Genomic DNA, 23,707 nt, shown 5'->3' with positions numbered 1-23,707 from the left:
GTGACTTAAATTGTAAGGAAAGGATAAGGCATAGACAGTGCTTATTAAGTTTACTGTTTAATAATAGAAAAGTAAAGAAAATAAAATTAAATTCATTAAATAATTACTAACCTAGTAAAATGTCTAACCAGTAACCCTAACGTCACCTAACCCTAAAATTGGAAAAGCTAAATCTAACCCTAACCTCAGGACTGAAAAAGAAATCTAAGATTAGTTCTCCGAATGTTTTTTCTTCATAATGTCCAGTCAAAATGATCCTCACAAAAAAAAAAAAAAATGTCCCCACAAAATTATCATGTATCGCTGTACCCTTGGGAACACTAGAGTCCCCACAGAGAGCTTAATACATGAAAACATTTATAATCATGAAGTAACAATTTTATGACCATTTATTTTATTAAAATGCTTTAATGTTTTATATATTATATTATTATTAGTAGTAGTAGTAGTAGTAGTAACAATAATAGTAATAGTTGTAGTAGTACACTTATTTGACACTTTACTGAAATTGAAATGTATAGAAAGGATAAGACATGGACATTATAAGACATTATTAAGTTTGCTGTTTTAGTAAATTAAACTAAATTAATAAAAAATTAAATTAAATAAAATGTGTTGTAAAATGTCAACATTTTTTTCAGCTGAAAACAAAAACTACAGAAGAAATGGTCTACAACAAGCTGATATTATCCTTTACTTTAAATTTTATTTTTTTTCAGTATACTAACACAGTAAAATGTCAGTAACTCTAACCTCAACCTCAGCTCTAATCCTGAAAATGGTAAAACTAACTTTAACCCCAACCTCAGGATTAGTTTCTCAGATAAAAACTTTTTTTTTCTTCATACACTGCAAAAATGCCATCTTTGCAAATGAAAATATCTTGAATATAGTTGAATTTATCTAGTATTGCCTATTATAAGATTACAATACAAATATGATTATTAAACCTATTTCTAGACATTTTATTAATTTCAAGGTTGAAAGATTCAAGGTTGTTCTATTGGCAGATAACTTTTTTTAATTTTAAGTATTTGTTTCTAGAAAGATTAAATTATTAAACTGTGAAAAGAAAAACGTAAAGGTTTCAAATGAGTAAAAACATATCAAAGAAAACAGCTGAGTAAACTTCTATTTGATTTATAATAAGAAATAGTAGACAAATTTGTCCATATTCATGATATTTTCTCTTGCTAATGTGCAGTGTTGTGTCCAGTCAAATGTCCCCACAAAACTGTCATGTATTCCCATAACTCTGAGAACATTAGGTCCCGGCAGAGAGCTAAATACATGACCACACACACACAAACACACACGCATAATGTATATGAGCGGTGGCTTAAATGCGTAATGCAGAGTCCCGTGGACCGCAGCATGACCGAAGACATGACCGCTTGTAGCCAACAAAGGCAGCTTTGTGTCCGAGTGTGTGCACACGTGTGTGTGTGTGTGTGTGTGTGTGTGTGTGTGTGTGAGATCATGTGGGTTCTGTGAATCACTGAGAAAGTCTTTTGGTGAATCATCATCACACTGTGTGTGTGTGTACGTGGGTGGAATTGTGTGTCTGTTTATCTATGTGTGTTTATGTATTCGTGCTCCTGTCAAGTAACTAGTGTCATTTGTACTGGTCTAAAAGCCTGGTTTCATCTCTAATGTCATTCTCTCTCTCTCTCTCTCTCTCTCTCTCTCTGAATCTTTTTGCCATATGCCTAACAAAAAGTATGACTCTCCAGTCCTCACAGCTCTTCTCCTGCCAATCAGTCTGTCATCAGCTCATCAGCTGCGTCTTTAGTGATTGTTTATTTCTCCCCTATCGCTCATTCTGTTTCCTTACTGGCTCATTGTCTTACTGCTCTGTTTCCCTTATTAATCCTCTCTCAGTCGCTCTCTCTCTTTCTCTCTCAGTCTCTCTCTCTGTCTCTCGCTCTCTCTCTATCCTTGCTCACCTGCAGCACATAAAAATTCCTCTTTTCTCTCTCCAGAGGATTGCATTGTCTCCTGGGGAGTTATTGCATTCCTCCCGAGCTAAACTAGGCTTATTTGTCGGTTTATTTCTTTAAATCTTTTGCCAAAATGAATGCCCTGATTTTATGTCTTTCTCTCTCTCTCCTTCTCTCTTTCACTCTCTCATGCTCTCTCTTTTACATTCTCCTTCTCTCCCACTGTCTCTGTGTCTCTACATAGGGCTATATATTCTTACCAGCCATTTTATTAGGAACACCTACCGATGACCTCTCTCATGAACTGCCGCTCACTGAATGTTTTTTGTTTTTCGCACCATTCTGTGTAAACTCTAGAGACGGCTTTGTGAAATTCCCAGGAGATCAGCAGTTTCTGAAATACTCAAACCAGCCCATCTGGCACCAACAACCCTGCCACAGCCAAAGTCTCGGAGATCACATTTTCCCCAGTTTGATCTTTGATGTGAGCATTAACTGAAGCTCTTGACCAGTATCTGCATGTTTTTATGTATTGCACAAATGCCACATGATTGGTTGATTGTAAATGTAAATGTAAATGTAAATGATTGAATAATTGCATTATTAAGCAGGTGTACAGGTGTTCCTATTATAGTGGCTGCTTAGTGTATAGTTTTTTTAAAACTTTATTGATTTTTCCTTCTCTTGTACCTTGTTAAATTACTTAATTATTTTAACTCCATAAATGCTAAAAAAAAAAAAAAAAAAAATCATTCAACTATTTTTGTCTGAGGTTTTGCCCTTTCCATGTGTTCCCTTTCCAGAATTTTTTCAGACATACAGTAGTTTTATATAGTTTCCCCAGCTTTCCGTGTTCAGTATTCTTGCCTTTTTATAGTACTTCAAAAGGGAAAAGTGATATGGATTGTCTAAAGACTACAGATAAAGAGCTTTAGTGTTTGGAGTCTATATTATTTTAACTTCATTTCCTCCCCGAACCTTAGCCAGCCTTCAAAAAATCCATTTCTTGTCCTAAATCTCAATTTTTTCTGAAACTATTCCCCTTTCCCCTACCTTAAGAGAGAGTCTTGTGCCTTTTTTCCATTTTTCAAAAAGTTTATAACTAATTAACAATTTTGTAACAATTTGTTTTATTTTAAAGGGTTTAATGTTTTTTCCCTCTTATTTATTGTATTGCTATTTTATATTTATTTTTATTGTTATTATTAGTAGTAGTAGTAGTAGTAGACGTAGTAGTAATAGTAGTAGAAGGTATTTGTTATATACCAATTATTTGCCAGTTTAAAAATAATACACTAATAAATTTAAAATAAATATAAATGTATAGAAGGAATAAGATGTGTAACGAAAGTAATAAAGAAGTAACGAAAATATTAACCTAGAAAAATCTAACCCTAATGTTACTAACATTAACTCTAACCTTAAAAAAAATCTAGGATTAGTCTAAAGATTGTGATATAATAATCTTTGGCATATCGCTTTCTCTTACCCTTAGCCTAACCCTTCCTGTTACAGCACTGCGCTCACCTGCCGCTCCCCCGCCCCCGCTCCTGCCGTGCAATGGAATCTCCCACCTCCATAGCTGCAGGGCTGGGCCGACTCTCCCAACCGCTCGGCGCAGGGGGGAGACCTCAGGCATCAGCTGACTGATTTATGGCTTACTAAACTCATCTTTCCAGATAAGTGCAGGTAACCACAGAGGTGTGTGAGTTTGTGTGTGCTTGTCAGGGTGTGTGTAAATGTGCTGTAATGTATTTCTGTGTTATTCAACATGATTGCTTTGTGCATGATTATTTTGGACAGCGTTCATATATTTTAATGTCACTGCACGTGTGTTGGTTGGGTTGAAGAGATGGGTTTCTTGGTGTGTGTGTGTGTGTGTGTGTGTCTGTGTTTATGAGGGAAAGTGTTGAGTGAAGGAGAAAATAGGTTGACATAGTGAATGTTCAGTGGAAGCTAATGGGAGGTCTGACATGCTCACTGGCAGCATCTCAGATCCCTTAAATGAGCAACACAAAACAAAGGAGCTGAAAAGGCGGGAGAGTGTTAATATGAAGTGTTTGAACTCTGTCAATAATAGTGTGTTAGCCAAGTCTCTCATACACACACATACACACACACTTACGCTCATGCACTCTTATGCACACATGGGTTCATGAGGACACTCACAAAGAGCACTGTGTGTGAGTGAAAGGTAAATAAAAAGCTTTTAGTGTCCCAGACGGAACGACAGAGATTACAGTCCCAAAAAACCTCCCACACTGTTTTACACACACACACACACACACACACACACACACACATATACACACACACACACACACATATACACACACACACACACACATATTTAGCCATTCTACCATTTTAATCTCTTCTCACAGTCTGCCCCCCAACCCATACACACACACACACGCGCGCGCACACACACACACACACACACACACACATTCTCTCTCTCTCTGTCTCTCGCTCTCTCTCTGTCTCTCTCTCTCTCTCTCTCTCTCTCTCTCTCGGTTGGTCCTATTTTAAGAGGCTTTTAAAAGTTCCAAGAATTTTCAACATAAACGAATGAGCCCATGCAGTGCAGGTTCCATAAAATCCGGATGAAAGCTAAAGGTTCCTTCATTCCGTTCTGCTCTCTCTCTCTCTCTCGCTCTCTCTCTCTCTCTCTCTCATTTCGTCCTGTTGTTTCTCATTGACCCAAACACGGTGTGACAGATGAGGACTGGTTTTCTCACGCTGAGAGAGACAGAGAAGGGGGGGAACAGAGCAGGTGATCACTTGGCGCGCTGGAAAGCAGAACTTGATGGAACTGGTGCGCGCACCCTGGGAATAGTTCCCCTCATTAACGGCAATTTGAAATTACACTGGCGACGTTCCATCAAATCGTCAAAGAAGCACACATCTGAAAGAACACTTGCTTTTCGTTCATCATCAAAGAAAGACCGATGGGCCTGTTTGTTCCTGATTTAATGAGGCGTGAATAAACAACACGAGTAGGCCTAAACAGCTTTCACATTTTAATTCTCAGGTGGGATGGATTTATGCTTCCTTCATGTGGTCTTTCTTGATGGCCCTGGTTCTCACTCGTAAGTCATAATTATGAAGTAGCAATATGGCCTGATGTATTTTGGTACTTCTATTTCATTCTTAAAAATTAGCCTACATAATGCAACCAGCGGTCACGGATACAGAACTAAGCCAGCATCCATGTCATCACTCACAATTAAAAATAAGTTCTTTTTAGGAAAATAAATTGGTACTAAACTGTACAATTCTATGTCGCTGTGGCTGTTCTCTCAAATGCACATCTTCTGTACTTCGTGTGTATCTTTTCCCTAGAAATATGTACATAGTGTACCTTTAAAGTTTTACTCTAAAAGGTAATTATAATCCAATTATGTATTTAAAATCTTTTTTAAAGTTACACTATTTCCATGTGAAAAATACATATTAAGTGAGGTACAAAGGAGAAAGGTGCCACCCCAGGAGCAATAAAATATATGGTTTAGTACCCTTTTTTCTGACAGTGTAATTATAACTTGAAGGAAAGTTTATGTGCAATTTTCAGGTTGTGAACTTGTAAATCCTCTGATATCACATGAAGGCATAACATTCTGAAATATTCTGCAAATTTTTAATTGCTTTAGGAACATTATAGTATATTCTGCAAGTCTTTAACTGCTGTATAGGAACATTGTGGTAATTATATAGCACTGTGAAAAGGAAGGCATGCAAATTCTTTTGGTGTGCATAAATAATTTTTCAAAAAAGCTGATTGCTTGCTAACCATCAGCACATGTGACTGATATCACTTTTCTACAAATGAAGAGATGTTAATAATACCTAATTATTTAATTAGTTAGGGTTAGGAGTAATTAATAGCAACAATTACTACACTTTTGAATCTCTGGCACTGGGACTGGCTCTGTCATATGATTTAGGTGCAGCCTGAATAATTGACAATATAAATCAGAATTTTATATCACAAAGCTCCTAAATTTACCAAATCAATTCAAAAGTAAGACCCAAAGCACCACCTGGAAATCCTACCACCTGGAAATCCTACCTCTAAATGAGCACTAATTAAAAAAAAAAACAAAAAAAAAACACCTGTGTGTTTTTCTTGCTATAGTTGCTAACAGGGTTTTAGCTTGATAGTCTGATTTTTATAGCAGCATAAGAATTTGTTTATGATGGAGACTAATTTCCCAGGATAAGCGTGTCTGCTAAATGCTGTACATGTAAAAGTTTTATGTCTCTAACATTTGTCCTGTTATAACTGGGAGGTGCTATTAGCTACAGCTTGATTTGTAGTTGTAACTAGCTACAGATAGCTTTGCTGCATTCTAGCTTAGCTTCTAGATTTTTCAGGTTGTTAAGTACCACAGAAACAATTAATTTATCCAGAAGTATAAGGTTCACAGAGAACTAAACCCTAGTTTAATTTCAGTTACCTTGCCATGAATTTTAGCCACTTGTCCTGCTCACTACAACAGAAACTATAATAATTCATTGTTTGCTCTTCCTTGCACTGTCCCAAGTTTCCCAGTTAGCTAGCATAAATGTTTCGCACACAAAAACACAACAAATGTTCCCTTGTGATTAATAAAGCTATTTCAAGATATTCCAAGAATGTTATGGGAACTTTATTAAAGAGTCATGGGATCTTGTAAAATGTTATTGTTGCATGTAAAACATTGTGCCTATTTTTCCTACGAGTTTACAAGAGCACATGTCTTCGCTTTATGCAAGGTTTCAAAGAGATTTATGAAACCATGTTACACACTATTGTAGGTTAGAATATTTTTATTAGTCTACTGATAATTTCCATTCAGAACCTTGGAGTTAGTCACTGGAGGTTTCCTAGGAAATGCAAAATCAGTATGGCTAACTGATTTTAAGTTCTTTTCATGTTTGAGTTTCATATACTGAACATTTTCTGTACCATTTCAGTCTGTTAAACATGGCTGTTTACATACGGCAGCTGCTGGAATTTATTTGTACAATGAAACATTTTTCAGATTTTGAAAATGTAAGATCTGATGTAAGGCTCCTGGATTGTAGAAAATTTTCATGAATGTGTGATATTCTGTTTAGGTCCAGAAATTCTACCACACCAAGTACAGTCATTCACTTCAAATGTATTCACTGTTCAAAGAACATAGTTCTTAGAAAGACATAGTTTAGTCTATTTAATATCCCTTGCAGAAAAGTCTTGCAGTATTCAGATGGGAATAAACACATGTGCAATTACAACTAATTTACAATTAGTATTTCGCACATTTACCCATGTAAATGTAGAATTTACCCATGTAGCGCACGTGCTACATATGATTTTTCCAATGATTCATTTCTTTTCAAAAGTCCAGTTTTGGTCAGTCTGTTCCCCTAGAAGCATCAGTTTACCTTTCTTGGCTGACAGGAGTGGAACTCAATGTGGCCTTTTGCTGTTGTAGGCCACCCACCTCATGATTTTGCCATGTTGTGCGTTCTGAGATGCTTTTCTTCACAACATGGTTGTAAAGAGTGGTTATTTGAGTTGTTAGTTATTGCTTTCCTGTCAGCTCAAACCAGTCCAGGTATTCTCCTCTGATCTCTCTCACAAACAAGGTGTTTCCGCCTGCAGAACTGCCGCTCACTGGATGCTTTTTTCTGTTTTTCACGCCATTTTTTGTAAACCGTAGATGCTGTTGTGCGTAAAAATCACAGGAGATCAACATTTTCTGAAATACGTCCGGCACCAACATGACACCACCTGTGTCACCATCTGTCATTAAGTTAGCCAGTGAAATCTTGTGTGTATATCAAGATACAGATTTATTGGCAAATGATTTAACGAAAAGTATGCATAAAGATAAGCCATTCAGAATTCAGCAATGCACCATATCTGAGCTGCTACTGTGTAAATGGTACATGACAGAATACAATGTCCCATTGCAGATCGTATTTATTTTGTGTCAACTTCTGGCTAGTCATTTGATGGCCTAATTAGGAAGGAATTTATCTAAAACACAGTATCTTTCCACAACCCAGCCGCAGTCCAAGAAATGCTCTGTTCCATTTAGTGAGAGCTGTCAAGGTAAAGGCGTGCTGTTAAAATAATGAAAAATGAAAATTCTCCAGAGCCTTCCTTTTAAATGCTTGAATGCTACTGTTTAGGGGAAGCACACCTGCTTTTGGAGTAAAAGACACACACAGATGGGTTTCAGCACAGCACTGCGGGTGAAATTGCAGACACATGTTGGCTCTCAAGGTAAGAAATCAGACCCTACAAGGGCTCAAAACCTCTTCTGTGACCTTTAGAGGATGCAGACTGGGGGCCAGGGTCAAGCACACAGAAATGAGACGGATGAGATGGGACAAAATGTAATTCCATATGGTTACAGCAATACCATTTCTTCTTCATGCAGGCTATAAACTAATGACAGTATAAACCAAAATATACAGTATAAAATATAACCCACTACACTTGGTCATGACGGGTTTATTCAAAGCAACTTACAAGTGAGACAGGATACAAGTCAGACGTTGAAGGTTAAGGGTTTTGCTGATGAACCCAACCATGGCAGCTAGGAGGTGCTGGGATTTGAACACACAACCTTCTGACCTGTAACTCAAAGCCTTAACTACTGAGTCACCATGTTTATCTTAAGCAGCTTGCACTGATTCAACCACCACCACCACTGAATTAACTCCCACTGAAAGATGAATTTCAGTGATTTACCAAACCAAAGTTTTTACTAGCATATAAAGTTAAACTCAAACAGGGTTTGTATTCGCCTAACATAGACGCTAAAATAAAGGGCACAAAAGTGAGCCATTAATTTGCAGATGTCTATACAAGGAGAATTTTTTTTTGTAAATTTCTCAATCCTGCCAAAAACTTTAGATATCCCACATTGCATTGTGTTTTCTGGTATTACTGAAAAGCAGTACACTTCTCTAATTGCCTAATTTTTAAAAGTACAATCCTGTAAAATATAGAACAGTATTTTGCTGTAAAACAAATACTGTAAATTTACAGCATTTTTTTACAGTGAAAAGGTTGCAAAAATAAAGGACCAAAAAAAAAAAAAATATATCATCCACACCAAGAGAATCTTTACCATTCTCACTCCTGTATAAATCATTACAGATTTCCGGTACTCTACTGTAAACCACTGCACTGCTCTAATTGCCCAATCATACAGTACAATCCTGTAAAATAATAAAAGAGTATTTTGCTGATTTACAGCTATTTTTGTTGTACAATTCCCTGAAATAAACATGAAATAATACTCTGTGTGTAAATTATCACTCATGTCACAAGCTCCTTCAAGAATTGTAATTGATTGATTGACATGATTGCTAAATGTGGTGATCATTCATTCATCTTCAGTAAGCCTTTTATCCAGGTTGTGGTGGATCTGGAGCCTAACCCAGGAACACCGGAACACACCCTGAACAGGATGCTAGTAAGACCACGCACACGCTCAAACACACCTACTCTGGCATGTTTTTGGAAAGTGGGAGGAAAATGGAGAACCCAGAGGAAATCCACGCAACACCGAGACGGTGACTCAAGCTCAGGATTGAATCAGAGACCCTGGATTCTGATCATCCTGATAACGCTAGTTTCTGACAGTGCTAAAAAAGCTCTAAAATGCATTATTTGAATAGACTGCAATCCCTCATGTACACATAAATATCATTAAACTGCAGTCATCATCAGCATATTACTAGTTAACATATATATTTAAAGCACAAAAGGTTTAAATAGTTGAAAAGCATTTTTAAAGGAATTGACTATTTGATTTCTCTAATTATTCTAATCTACAGTATAGAGATGGAAGTCAAGCATTAGATTTGTGTACGTGGCTATTCTTGTGGCAAGGTAGCTCATGTTTTGGAAATTTAATTCAGAAAAACCAAAAAAAACAACATCCTGTGGTATATCAAAGTATCAAGGAAATACACTTACTGGGAAAAATAAAGATCGAAATCACTTCCTGGAGGAAGTTTCATCATTCTGAAATGTGTTTGGAATGCAAAGATAGAAAATGGTGCAATAAATATCTCTTTATCTTATCACGTCAATGTGGTTATCAACAAATTTGCAGTTTAGACAAAGAGACATTTGTCTTATATGATTAAAGTGCATTTAGAGACTGATTTCAAATAGCATCAGAAGTTATAGCATGCAGTGAGAAAATGCTGTGTTGATGTTTTGGGTGTGTTTTTAAGTCAGGTTATTAATAACAATTAATATTAATATCAGTCTTGTTACAGATGTCTGTGGGGAAATAATTATGATAGAACACTAAACACAGAAATTCTAGATATAAATGTAAATATTGTAGTATGCTTCCAATTACAAGTTCAGGGATTCCTAGTTTTATCATATTTTTTATAGTAAGTGAGCTTTTTTTTTTTTTTTTGCCATGACTTACCATTAATCACTATAAACCTACAGTGGGGTCCAGAAGTCTGAGAGCACTAGTGAAAATGCTACTGTTTTACATTCTTTTCTAATTTAATACAGCGATTTTCATTACAATTTATATTATTGACAGTTGAGTGAAAAGTAGAATCACTGAAATATTTACATGAATTTCAGAGTTTCTGAAGGCAATACCTTATGATCCATTTTAGCTCAAATCCATCGGAGTGCCGTCTGAATGCATGCTTCAGAAGAAGAGATAGGGAGCTAAAATAGTGTAGAATCTTGAATATTAAACATTCAAGACATTGAACATTTACTTTCTTTATTTTAAATATTTCAAAATTTTAAAACTTTCTCTTTTTTTTTTTGTTTTGTTTTTTTGCCTATTTCCAATTTTAAATGAAAAAAAAAAAAAAACAATTCCCAGATTTGCAGTTTGATCTCAGACCATTAGACCCCAATATATATTATTTTGAGGAAAACGTTACATGAATAATTATAAGAATAATCAATTAATCCAAAAAACAGCTGTACTACTGCACACATAAAATCTTCATCCATAACTGTCCCAGAAGTTGAACTGCTAGAACCCCTTCTCTTGTGAACCTTTCATGCTGACTCCTCTCAGAGGTCTGAAGACTGCTCTGAAGTATTAAAATCACACCTGGAAAGGATAAAAAAAAGGGCAAAGTGTCATAAACAGGGTATTTTATAGTAAAGGTAGAATCCTTAATGCCAGAATTTCCACCCCAGTACTGCTGAATTCTTAATTATGATAGGAGTTGATTAATTTTCTATAACAGTCGCTCTGACGGAACTGCTGGATGTAATTAAATTTCCATGTTTATATTAATGTGCATGTTCTAATACATTATAGTTTCTATGGTAACAACTCATTCACATGGACTTGTATGGTGGATGCTCCACCTAATTTAAGTCTAGTAATAAACTAATTAAATGTGTTGTTAATAAAATGAAATGTAGAATTGGTGATACTGTGATGTTTTCTGTAAGGAGATATTTATTTAGAATTTTTGGAAGGAGTCTCCAGTGTGTTTGAAGTTTTCCACCACATGAAAGTCTTCAGGGCGGAGAGGTTTACGCTTTCCGGTTTCACAGTAATATGACAAGCTATGTTTGTTTTTGTTTTTTGGTCTTATTAACTTCAAGAGAGAAGAAACAAGAGACTGGTGAAGGAAAAATTGTATGTAGCTGCTATAAGTGCTAACAGCAGCTACATTTTTTCACATGAAACATAACTATAAATGGTTAAAATATCTGATATTTTGCACATAAAATGTCTAAGAAATTGCAGTCACTGGCAAATCGATGTGGTTAGAACATGAGTAACACATTTCAGAATTAGTAAAATAATCGGGGTGGTAATAGTAGTCGGGGTGAATTTTCATATAACAGCACACCCGCAAGTGTATCATTCCTTACTTAAACTATTGAACATAATTGTTCTGTGCAATTTAACCTTAAAATCAGCTTCTTCCCTTTTTCTTTTGTGGTTATCAGTCATCTTAGTAGCCGGAGGTCCCAACTCATTTTCTCCTTAAGACTCACATCATTCTAAGGACCGTAATGTATTGTGACACTGAAACCACCACAATCCTGAAGTTATCCTGCTTTTATTGTTGGGGATTTAACTTCAGATTCCCTTGAGGCCTATGTACAGTGTCTAGAGGTGTTTGCTCTAATCCTCTCTGTTCTCTTACTTATTAAATAGAAGAGCTTGTCAGTAAAATCGGACAGTAATTAGAACCAGAACTAAAACTCACATCGTGTAGCCCTCAGTGGACCAAGCTGGGAATTACCGCCTTATAACGTATAACAGGCCGACTTATAAAAGTCGAAAAGTATGTCCTTTTTAACATTAATATTTATCTATTTATCCATTTATTCATTTACATCCAAAGCATTTTCCAAGTGAGACAGAATCCAATCCAAGCACAAAGCACCTCAAGGAGTTACAAAGCAATCATACTATTAAACATACAATTTTACAAGGTGGAGACGGTTAAACTGCAGTGAAGTGCTGGATAATAATCACCCAAGCATCATCAATCACCTCAGCATGTAACAGAACAGCAAAAGGGAACACGCCTAGTCATATACACCCACACACACACTCAGAGGGTGTTTCGGTATCGACATTCAAGTGTTCTCAAAACATAAGTCGTCACATTTCTCAAAAGTTATAAAAAAAATTAAAAAAAAGTTGGGATGAATGTTTTTGGTTTTCGGAAAATGTAACAGATCATACAATGGGAAATCAAAAACAACATTCACACAAGTGTTGTATGAAGTGTAATGAAAAGGGGGATGACAAGATTCTGAATCTCTTTCTCACTTACAGTTTTTCACACACACTTACACCCTGGTGTAACTTTTTAACTTTTTTTTAACCACAAGTACTGAAGTTTAAATACAGTTTACTGAAGTTCAATGCCAATACACACTCCCTAAACCATGCTTTGAAAAAAAAACTGAGCCAGACAAACACTAATGGGCTTCTTTATACACTTCCGAATAAAAATGTCACTTTCTGTAAGCAAGATAATGCAACAAGAAACAGAAGACACATCTGTGAATGGATTTCTTTATACATAAAAGACACACAATACAGTTTTTCATGAATGCTTATAAACTCTTAATACACACTGACACATGATTCTTAAGAACTAAAGCTCGTCTGTCTTTTACTTAAGCAATTGCAGTAAAACACATTTTACTGAAAATTGTTCTCATTATAAACTCCTTTGCACATTTTTTCCCACTTTTCCTAAGGACAAATTTCTTAATAAGATCTTGTTCCATATCTTTGAAAAAGAAAACAGGACAACAGGAGGACAAACTCCAGAACGTCTCTCTACACTGCTACATCTGGACAGTCTGGACACTTATAAAAGTGTCCCTCGAGGGTTCTTTGCTTTTTAAACGGATTCTACTTGGAACTCTATGTGAATTGAAAACCCTTTGTTCCAGATTTCTAGATATGTAGAAACATCAAAGCTTCCCACAGTGGAACAAACCAAAGATCCCTTTAGAGTGGTGTATGAAACTTTCTCTTTTCAAAGTGACACCAAAGTGTGATTTTTTATTAACATTATAATTAGAAATACCACTGATGCAATACCGAGGATTGGCATTTGGCTGATATCAGCAAAAAATCTTCCTGTAACAAATGGAAACAAATGGAAAAGCGTGGAACTGTGTTCGGAAAAGTTTTTTTTGTAAATGTTTGCATATAAAGAGATTGATTGATTAGGGATGATTTTTATAATATTTATACTTTATTATATTTGCAATGTAAATGATTTTTGTGTGAAAGCTGCAGTCTTGCCTAACTAATGATTCTAGCTATGTATTTTTAAGTGTGCCAATTTTTAAAAATCATTTTAAAGATTAGTAGTTTTTAAAGAACAATAATGTCAGGTTGGCATTGATTTTTTTAATACTCAAGGTTTCAGTATCAGTATTGGTATCGGAAAAGAAAAGCGGTCTCATGTCATCTTTAATTATAACACAAGGAGGCAGAGACGGTTCTGCGTTTCTAAGAATGCATTTATGCACAGTTTATAGGGTGAATCAGTCACACCTGTCATCTGCTGTTACATGGGACGAAACCAAGAGAGAGGAGTTCGCGAGAATGAAGATTGAGCTAGAGATGGAGGTATAGATTAAGGAACGAGAAAGAGTTGTTCTTCAGATAGTTAAGAGTTCTTATCCTCTTACAAATGGTTCTGCTTGGATAGAACCATTTTCTACTTGGTTCTTCTTTCCAGCGAAGAAACATTTTATTGTGGAACATTTTAAATAGGTCCCCAGAGGTCCAACCAAAGATTTGTCCTTTTTTCTGAGAGAATAAACAATAAAAATTCCTTAAATGAAATTCAGGTTGCAGCACATCATCAGTCATAAATTTAGAGACAAAATCATTTTTCCAGCTTTATTTGAGAACACTGTATGTGATGTAAACAATACAAGCAACAATCCTGCTTAGTTATAGTTATATATAATATTTATACATAATAATAGTTATATATAACAATAGTTATATATAATAATATATATCTTACATTTTTTTTTCTTTATTATATTATATATTATATATTATATATTTTCTTTATTTATTTAGGACGGTGTGGTGTATCATGCCATGTTGCCACATCACAGATCCTGGGTTTGATCTTGAGCTATCTTGAGCAGGTTACTGTCTGTGCAGAGTTTCATATGTTCTCTCCCTCTCTTCTCCTGGGTTTCTTCTGGGGTCTGGTCTCCTCCAAAAATGTCCACAAGACGTGAATGTACATGGATTGGTTATGCCTGTGAATGTGTGTGCTGATGGTGCCCAGTAATGGATTGACAGATATTTCCGCCTCAAGCCCAGGTTTCCAGGGATAGGCTCCGGATCCACCGCGTCCCTGACTGGGATAAAGCAGTTCCTGAAGAGAATAAATGAGTTCTATGGACATATAGAACTTTAAAAGTTTTCCCTGGAAGAAGACACTTTTAACAATTTTAGATTTGCGATTTTGTCTGAGAGAATAAAAAGCCTGAATGAAATGAAATGCAGGTTGCACTAGTTGACTGTGACTTGTGTCAAGTAGAAGACATCCAGAATAATTTTTCCAACATTGTTTGACAAAATTAGACGTAGACAATGCAAGAATGGATCCTTCTTTTAACAAACAGACAATTGTTTTTATTGGCTCTCTTAATTCTTTTTTTATGTTCCTTTAATCAATTATTAATTAGTTATTTCTTTATTAATTATGTTGTAGTATACATTATGTGGCAATGTACAAATTTGTTCTTTTTTCATAGGAAAAAGGCTACAATGTGCAAGAATTTATATGATGTCTTTAACTTTACATAAATATTTCATAGTATATCCTTGGCTTTGGTAATTTCATTTTGCTCACAATATATATAAAAAATTGCAAAATGTGTGTATAATTTTGAGAAATAAGTGTGTTTGATTTATGTATGCTGTTAACATTAAGAAGTGCAAGTACATACATTTTCTGTTCTTTGCTGCCCCCTTGTGGTCACTGTTTGTATGACAGCTGGAGTTCGTGCACTTGCCTTCTTATAGAGTTTCCTTTATATTTATGTCTCTTTACATCTTCAACAAACCCTCAAGCTGAGGAAAGAACAATAAAATGAAGGATTAGGAGGTGGGATTCGTCCAGATTCTGGAGGAAACCCAAGCTCAGTCAAACTCCAACCACTGCCTGATGATGAAAATTAAAACCACATGAGAGAGAGAGAGGGATTAAAAGTGTGTGCATGTGTGTGTGTGTGTGTGTGTGTGTGAGAGAGAGAGAGAGAGATGTCTGTTTATGTCTTCATACTGATTGCAGTGCAATTATCTGGAGACAAATTGAGGAATGATAATGAGATCTAAATTGAACTGATTTCCACTCTGATCAAGACCCTGTGGGAGGCTGACTGACTACTGACTCGAAACATGCTGAAATAAACAATTCCCAGATAATCACATTAATTCAAACCGTGTGAATAGGCCACAGAAAAACAAGCAAAGTAAACCAAATTACTGCATTTATTTTCAAAAATCAACACTGTTAAAAGAAACTCAGAAGTAGTTTTCAAGGTGTTTTGTCAGCCCAGGATAAACGTTGTATATGTGTCGTAAAGTGTCCTGGAAAGTCTTTTCACATTAGATATAAAGAGAAGAAATTCCTTCTACACAAGTTTCACTGAGCTACCAAGTTATAATGCTTTAATAAAAATATGCAAAGCCGTACATGAAGCTTCGGTTCATAGTATCCACTTTAAACCTGAAAGATATAAGAATATTATTTCCCTGTTTCAGTCAAAAATTTCTGAAATGTCCATTTCAGTGGATACTTTGGACACTCATGTAAAGTATGTAATGCTAGACAGAAAATATTTAAAATATATATAAGTTTTTGTAAAATAATCACACAGTAGAATATTGCATTATATAAGGAAAATTATTGTACATATATATATATATATATATATATATATATATATACATTTATATATTTACATATATTATTGTACATAATATAATATATAATAATAATAATAATAATAATATATGCAAAAATTATTATTATTTTTTAATATGTTTACAAAATGATACCTCGTCCTGTGTCTTTCTTGGAGAAAGTAAAAATCTGGATGTTTATCATGTTAATCTTACAATCCTATTGGCTTCAGTGTTACCATGTAAAGATAATATTGCTATAAATATAAACAGTTTTAACAATCAGAATTAGAAATTAAGGTGATGACGATTAGCTGATAGCTAAACGTATTATTAACCCTTTAACCTCCCAGCATATTATTCAGTATTTTTTGGAATAAACACAATGGGGCGTGCTGTTGTTGTTAAATAATCAACAATTGGTTGGTGTGATGAAGCATAGTCACTGTTATGACCATGAAACTGATTCTTTTCCTCTTTAACCACAGCTATTTTTCAATGATTGCAAATTTTCATTGATCAGTGAATGACACCTCATACTTTTTATCCATTTATAGTTACATTTAATGTCCATTATCACTTGCATTATAGAAGCTATAAGCAGTTTTTTCCTCAGCAGCCTCTCTTTTTCTCTCTATTTAGTTGATAAGATGAAAAAATGCAGCTTGTCACACAACTGAGAAGTCCTGAAGAATTTCACAGCAGAGTGAAACATTTAAGGAACAGCATTACCTCAAAGTGTTGAAACTGACTGAAGATTTCTTTCATAAATGTAGCTTCACCAGAGGAGTATTTATATGTTTTTCATTGTTAAATAACTACAATTTCTTAAAAAAAAAAATAAATAAATAAAAAGTATTTAGCAAAGTCTGGACCTGCTGATGGCTCCTGAGATGTTGATGATGGCAAGTCAACACTGATGACATCACTTTTCATGAGTTTTATAAACTCCTGGTCTATTCTGTAAGATTTTCAATAACTTTAAACCAGATTGTATACATGTAGCTCATGCTATCACCCGAAAAAAATTCTGGAAGTGCAATGATTCCAAACAAATCAGAAATGGTGCTGCTTACACCATGGAGTAACCAGAAGAGTATGTTTTAAGCTCTTTGCATATACAATTAATCCACCATGAAAAATGGCAAGATGTCTTGCCTAGGACATTTTAAAAGCCTTGAAACAAATCGATACTCAAATCATCCTGATTGGAGCTTTAGATATATTTATACAGCTGCATGGCTGTACACAGAGAAACTGTGGGAAAGAAGGACACAGAGTGGCAGATTTACAAAACACAAATGAATATTAAGGCCACACTTTGGCAATGTTTGTCTTCTACAAAATAAATGGAGGATTATTGAATTGTGGTTTTCTACATACAAATGAAGTGTCCCGAATACAGTCAAATTACTCCGCCCTTTGTCAGTTTGTGTAAGGCATGGGCTCCTCCTGCGGAAAAGAACCGTTCAGCCAAAAATGAAATGTACACAGTTATCCCCTAACCTCAAGTGCAGTCGATCAGCCAAGACATGAGTAGTGTCCAAAATTTTCTTCTTTGTTATGAAGTTAGTAAGAAAGCTTATATGTAAACTGCACATATGAAGCGTCACACACTTGTTTTAAATGTAGCATTGATTGTTCAAACAGTTTCAGAAAGTAGAATCAGAACTAGATTATCATCTTAACTGGTTACATTACAAAACAATATGACTTAAGGGGGAAAAAACTACCTTTTTTTTTCTTTGCTGAACTACTACCTTTTTATGTATATATATTTCCTATATTATGTAAATTAGGGGTGGAACACAATGCCACTATCTGTAACTCTATCTGTTTAATGCTCAAAATATCTATATCTGTAGATATCGGTCTATCCCATAAATGGGCATTGTGTGTGAGCATTACCACTATGCTCTCAGAAACACCCAGGGGTGCAAGAAAAACATCATTTTTTTCTTTCATTTTTCATTCACAAATTATATTAAAAAATAGCTATTATTTCAACTTTTACTATCCATCTCCTGAACCTTTACAGTTCCTCAACCTCAGATATATCATTCAAATTGATAATTAGTCTCAGCCAGATGCCCTGCGAAAAATAAAAAGAATAGTGCTCCTCCTATTCATATCTATATTTAGATCGAATTAATGTGCATTATCTGTTCTTTCTGGATAATGTATATTTATATTCAGTTATATCCATAATGTGAATATAGGTGAATATAGATTTAATGAAATCTCCTTTTTTACCTCTCGTCTTGGCTGGCACTAAATTATCACCAATGGGAAAAGTAGTTTCCTGTACCTTTACACAGTACATGCTATGCAGTTTCTTATGCTAGGCTATAACAATGGTTCTCAAACTTTTTGCAGTCTTTAAACTGTAAAAGAAATTCCATGGACCCCATCAGTACAGATGAATTGGAGCCACAGAGCTTTTTAATTTCTGAAATTTCCAACAACAGAACAGATTTTTATTCATGTTTTGTTTTAAATAATTGTCATTAGGTCCAAGTTATATGTGAGGGTCTATTTATTTATTTATTTATTTATTTATTTGATTGTACATTATTTTGTAGAATGCATAGCTTTTACTGGAATTCTTTATATTTATTAGACTTTTATTAATGTTTAGAAATGTGCTACTTGTGTAACCAGTTATTGCAATTATCTAACAGATGCAAAATCATGAAAATATAAAATTGTCTTTTCCAGTCACTATGAAAATGCTTTCTCAATAACAAGACAAACAGCAGGGGTCGTACACTAGAGATGAGATGAAAGGAAACATTCATGCAATTATCCAATCAGCTAAACAAGTGGCAGCAGCACAATGCATAAAGTCACACAGATACATGTCAAGAGTTTCAATTCATGTTCACATCAAACATCAGCATGGGGGGAAAAAATGTGATCTCAGTGACCATGACCATGGCTGTTGGTGCCAGTCAAGATGATCTGAGTATTTCAGAAACTGGTCTCCTGCTCTCCTGGGATTTTAATGCACAACAAAAAACATCCAAAGAGCAGCAGTTCAGTGGGTGGAAATGCCATGATAGAGATTAGAGGAGAACGGACAGACAGGTTTAAGCTGACATGAATTCAATAGTAACTCAGATAACCACTCTTTACAACCGTGGTGAGCAGAAAAGCATCTCAGAATGCACAGTATATTGAATCTTGAGGTGGATGAGCTACAACAGCAGAAGACTACATCGGGTTACAATCCTGTCAGCCAAGAACAGGAATCTGATGCAACAGTGGGTACAGGCTCACCGAAACTGGAATATTTTAATATAAACTTTGCAGATACAGTACTGCGCAAAAGTATTAGGCACATGCAAAGGAATGCTGTAGAGCAAAAACGCCTTCAAAAATAATGAAATTAAATGTTTCTACATTTTAAAAAAAACTATAAAGAGCAGCAAACAGTAATAAATGAAACAAAGTCAATATTTGGTGTTACGACCCTTTGCTTTTAAAAAAAATAGTAGTCTCAGGTACAATTTGTGCAGTTTTATAAGGAAATGAGCTGTAAGTGTTACTGAGCATCTTGCAGAACCAAAAAAAAGAAGGGCTATGACTGAACGTGCGTCCCAAATGTGTAGCACAGACATTATCAAGTTGGAACCCGCCTCTTTTAAGCTGCCAGGAAAATTACAGTACTGCTGAAAACCGAGTCATAAGAAAAGGGAAACAGGAAATGAAGCACGTCACTGCTGCGTCTCAGCAGAAGAAACTTTATTTGACAAAAGTCCTGTGGGTGTAACATTAACACACCTTCTTCCAGCGTTGGGGTTTTTCAGGAGGCATTTTATCTGAGAAGTGTAAAGTACTATGAAATGTTTGTGACACAAAAACTAGCAGTTAATATTTTAAAGCTTAGCTCTTAGCTTATGCACTGTGTATTAGACTCCAAAAGCAGTGTCACACAAGTGATAGTAAATATCTAATATGTCTGTCACACTAAATACATAAATGCACACTATATAGCAAATCAGTTGAACTGTCAGACAGTAATGTAATCCAGAAATTACTCAAAACAATCAGTCATATCATATGTGAAGATAATATTATTATTATCAGTTAATGTAAAAAAAAAAAATACAATTCCAGACTGACTACTCAGTAGTTTGATTTTTCTTGTGTTCCAGTATTTCCTGAAAAGTGAGTACGTGTGGAAGACAGTGGTATTGAGTAATAAGAAACTTTAGAATTATAATTTAAAGAAAGAAGATGTAATCAGGTGGAATTTAATATTGTTAGATGCCGCATAAACACAGTAATGAAATAAATGTACTCATATTTCATGTTTAGGGATGTGATCAAGACGCAGCAGCATCATCAGGGCCTGCTTAACTGATGCAGCTTCATTAATTACAGCATGAAACAGAAATTTTAATACATTTGACATATTTCAAGTGAACCAGCATATTTGGATTTGTGGGGCTGAACAGTTTATAGAAATTGGACCTCTCGACATGTCCTTGCTGGTTATGATTTTTTTATCCCATGCGTGACTATCACAGTGATGTAGTCGAAAGTCAGAGGAAACAGCTGCAGGAAAAAGTCTCTGCACTTCAAGATTACAGCTAAGAAATGTTGTTTTTTAAGTGATTAGTACAGATGAATCTTGCACAATCTGACCGAAGGAAAGGGGTATTTCAGACATGCTGAGGATACAGTAGTAAATCTCTAGTCTAGTCTAATGCAAAACAGGAAAATCCTCCAAATCAGGGAAACATTTTGAATAACTCTAGTATGATGAGCATACTCTTTTCTAAAAGTGCACTAGTTATATTGCCAGTAAATATCAATATTTGATAGCTACTCCACCTTGTTAGTTAATTTAATCTTTTAACTCTGGAACATCTGAGACATAAACATGAAAGAACATTAACAAATTGGATTATTTTACCTTAATATATGTTCCAAAAACATACTGGCCACATAATATAGGTTTAACATATAGGTTTTATTTTCTCTTTTGAACAATAAAGTGAAGTACCTTTCCAAAAGAACCACAGTCTCAGTAAAGAGCGAAACCAGATTTGTCTAGTATTATTGTGTTTTCTAATGCATTTGGATTTCAGTACTTTCATTAACAGTAAAAATATTTGTCCTTAAAAATCTTTGCTCACCTTTTTACTACTCTACTTCCAATATACTGTACCTCAAGCATTTATATTTTACTTTAAGACCATGAAAATTATTTTACTCAGTTAATATTGTTCAAAGTCTGAGCAGTAAAAGTATATTTCAATGTAATATGTCAGTAACCTTATCATTATTATAATTATCCCAGTAACCCTGCTGGTAAATATGTTTCAGTTCCTTTAAGGATGTGTTCCAAAAGGGTAAGCCTTATAATGTATAAAATAATAAGAATAAGAATAATAAACTGATCAAATTATATGAGTTTAAAATCATTGTATAAATTTTGCACCTAAAGATCGCTTGTATGTTTTGCTTACTGGAAATACATCTACATCCAAGCTATATTTAGAACAGCTAGACTACATGTATATATTTTGTATATGTTGTGAAATGTTTGTATCGTACTAGAAACTTTTACGGCATTCGGTTTCCTAATATTTTCCTGGTGTGTAAATCAAAAATAAGTAATCAAAAAAATCATCAAATGCAAATTTCATGTTACTTTTTAACTCAGTTGGACTTAAGGAACACATGTTAAAGAAAGTTGATATTGTATATTTTTATGAGTTGTATCTCCCAGGATATGTTGCCCTATTAAGGCCCTATTAAAAAAAGTCAAATTTATAATTTTTAAATGTTTTTTAATGAAAAAAGTTAAAATCAAAATGATGAGTTTCTGTCTTCCTCTCTTTTTCTAGCACACCATACATATTCTTTCAGTTTTTTTATTTTTTCAAATTAAATTATGCAACAGAGTCCATCCGACCCTACCAAGTGAATTGCATCAACTTCAATCTTCAGTCCTAAGACCATCAAGAGTAACAACAAATGCATATTATTCCTCGCCTTTTTAAAAATGGAGGAGCAGCCAACGTAAATTGCAATGAACTTTGAATGGATTTAATAAAGAAACAGACAGATACACACAAACAAACACGTAACAAAGAGATACATTCTCTTTGCCAATCCTGGGTGGTCATGATGGTTTCTGGGCAGGCTGACTAAACAATCTCAGGTAACTTAAACCAAGTCACGTGACCCAGATACTCAAAGCAAACCAAACTTTGATAATGTCAACAGGACTGAGTGAAAACTTTTACTCATGTCCTCTACAGGATGCCAGGGAGCAAGACAACATATCTCACTGAGTCACTACTACTCAGTAGCTTCTACTGTTACAGAGTTCTGTTATTCTTCATCGTTATGAGAAAAACAAGGGACAGACTGCTGAGGTTCAAGGTTTTTGGTTTGGTTTCTGGGACGTCACTTAAGAACAACGAAGGTTTATCTTTTAGAGAGGGTTCCAAGTAAACTCCGTACAATGTACCTTCTATATTTGTACACCTTGTCATTGCACTGAGCTGGTCTCTTCTTTCTCTAACTCTCTCTCTCTCTCTCCCTCTCTCTCTCACTCTCTATATATCTATATCTATATATAACCATATATAACAAACATATACATGTACATATGTATATACATATACACATAGATATAGACATATTGATTGCTATTTGCACTTCTGGTTAGATGCTACCTGCATTTCACTGGCTCTGTACTTGTACTCTGCACAATGACAATAATGTTGAATCTAATCTAATCTAATCTAAATTCATAGATTGTAGGTACAGTAATGCATTGTAATGTAATTGAAACGACACGTATTAATGCAGACTATACTACTTAGGTCAATATACATCAATACAACAATAACTCAGTGGGTGTGGTGTGTAGCTGTGTTACAGTTTCAATTAAATGCACATCCTTGGTGAATGGTTTAGGAATGGCCCATTCACTTTTAGTCAGGATCCCATTCACTCTGTTATTAACTCGAAAAAGTGGATGACTGAAGAAAATCATCACTGAAGAAGCAGTTAAACTTTGATAATGATAACATCAGTGATTTTCAGTTGCAGCACTCATTCATCCTGCCAGCAGATGTCACACAAACATAGATTTAAAAAATTTGCCTAATTTATTTATTTAATTTCTTCATTCTAGTGATGCGCATAACTGTATGTGAATGAACACAATGCTTATCACATGAGGCGATGGCAGACTTCAACAATATTTATTATGTATAACAAACAGGGGGAAAAATCTGCATATCTTAACTCAGCAATAAAAATAGTTATGTTACACAAACTTCATTTTCTACACTCTTTTGTTTAAAAGGGCATTTAATCTAATAATCT

Source organism: Pangasianodon hypophthalmus, chromosome 7 (assembly GCF_027358585.1).
Source record: "Pangasianodon hypophthalmus isolate fPanHyp1 chromosome 7, fPanHyp1.pri, whole genome shotgun sequence".
NCBI classification, from domain to species: Eukaryota; Metazoa; Chordata; class Actinopteri; order Siluriformes; family Pangasiidae; genus Pangasianodon; species Pangasianodon hypophthalmus.
Note: the sequence above shows the minus strand (reverse complement) of the source record.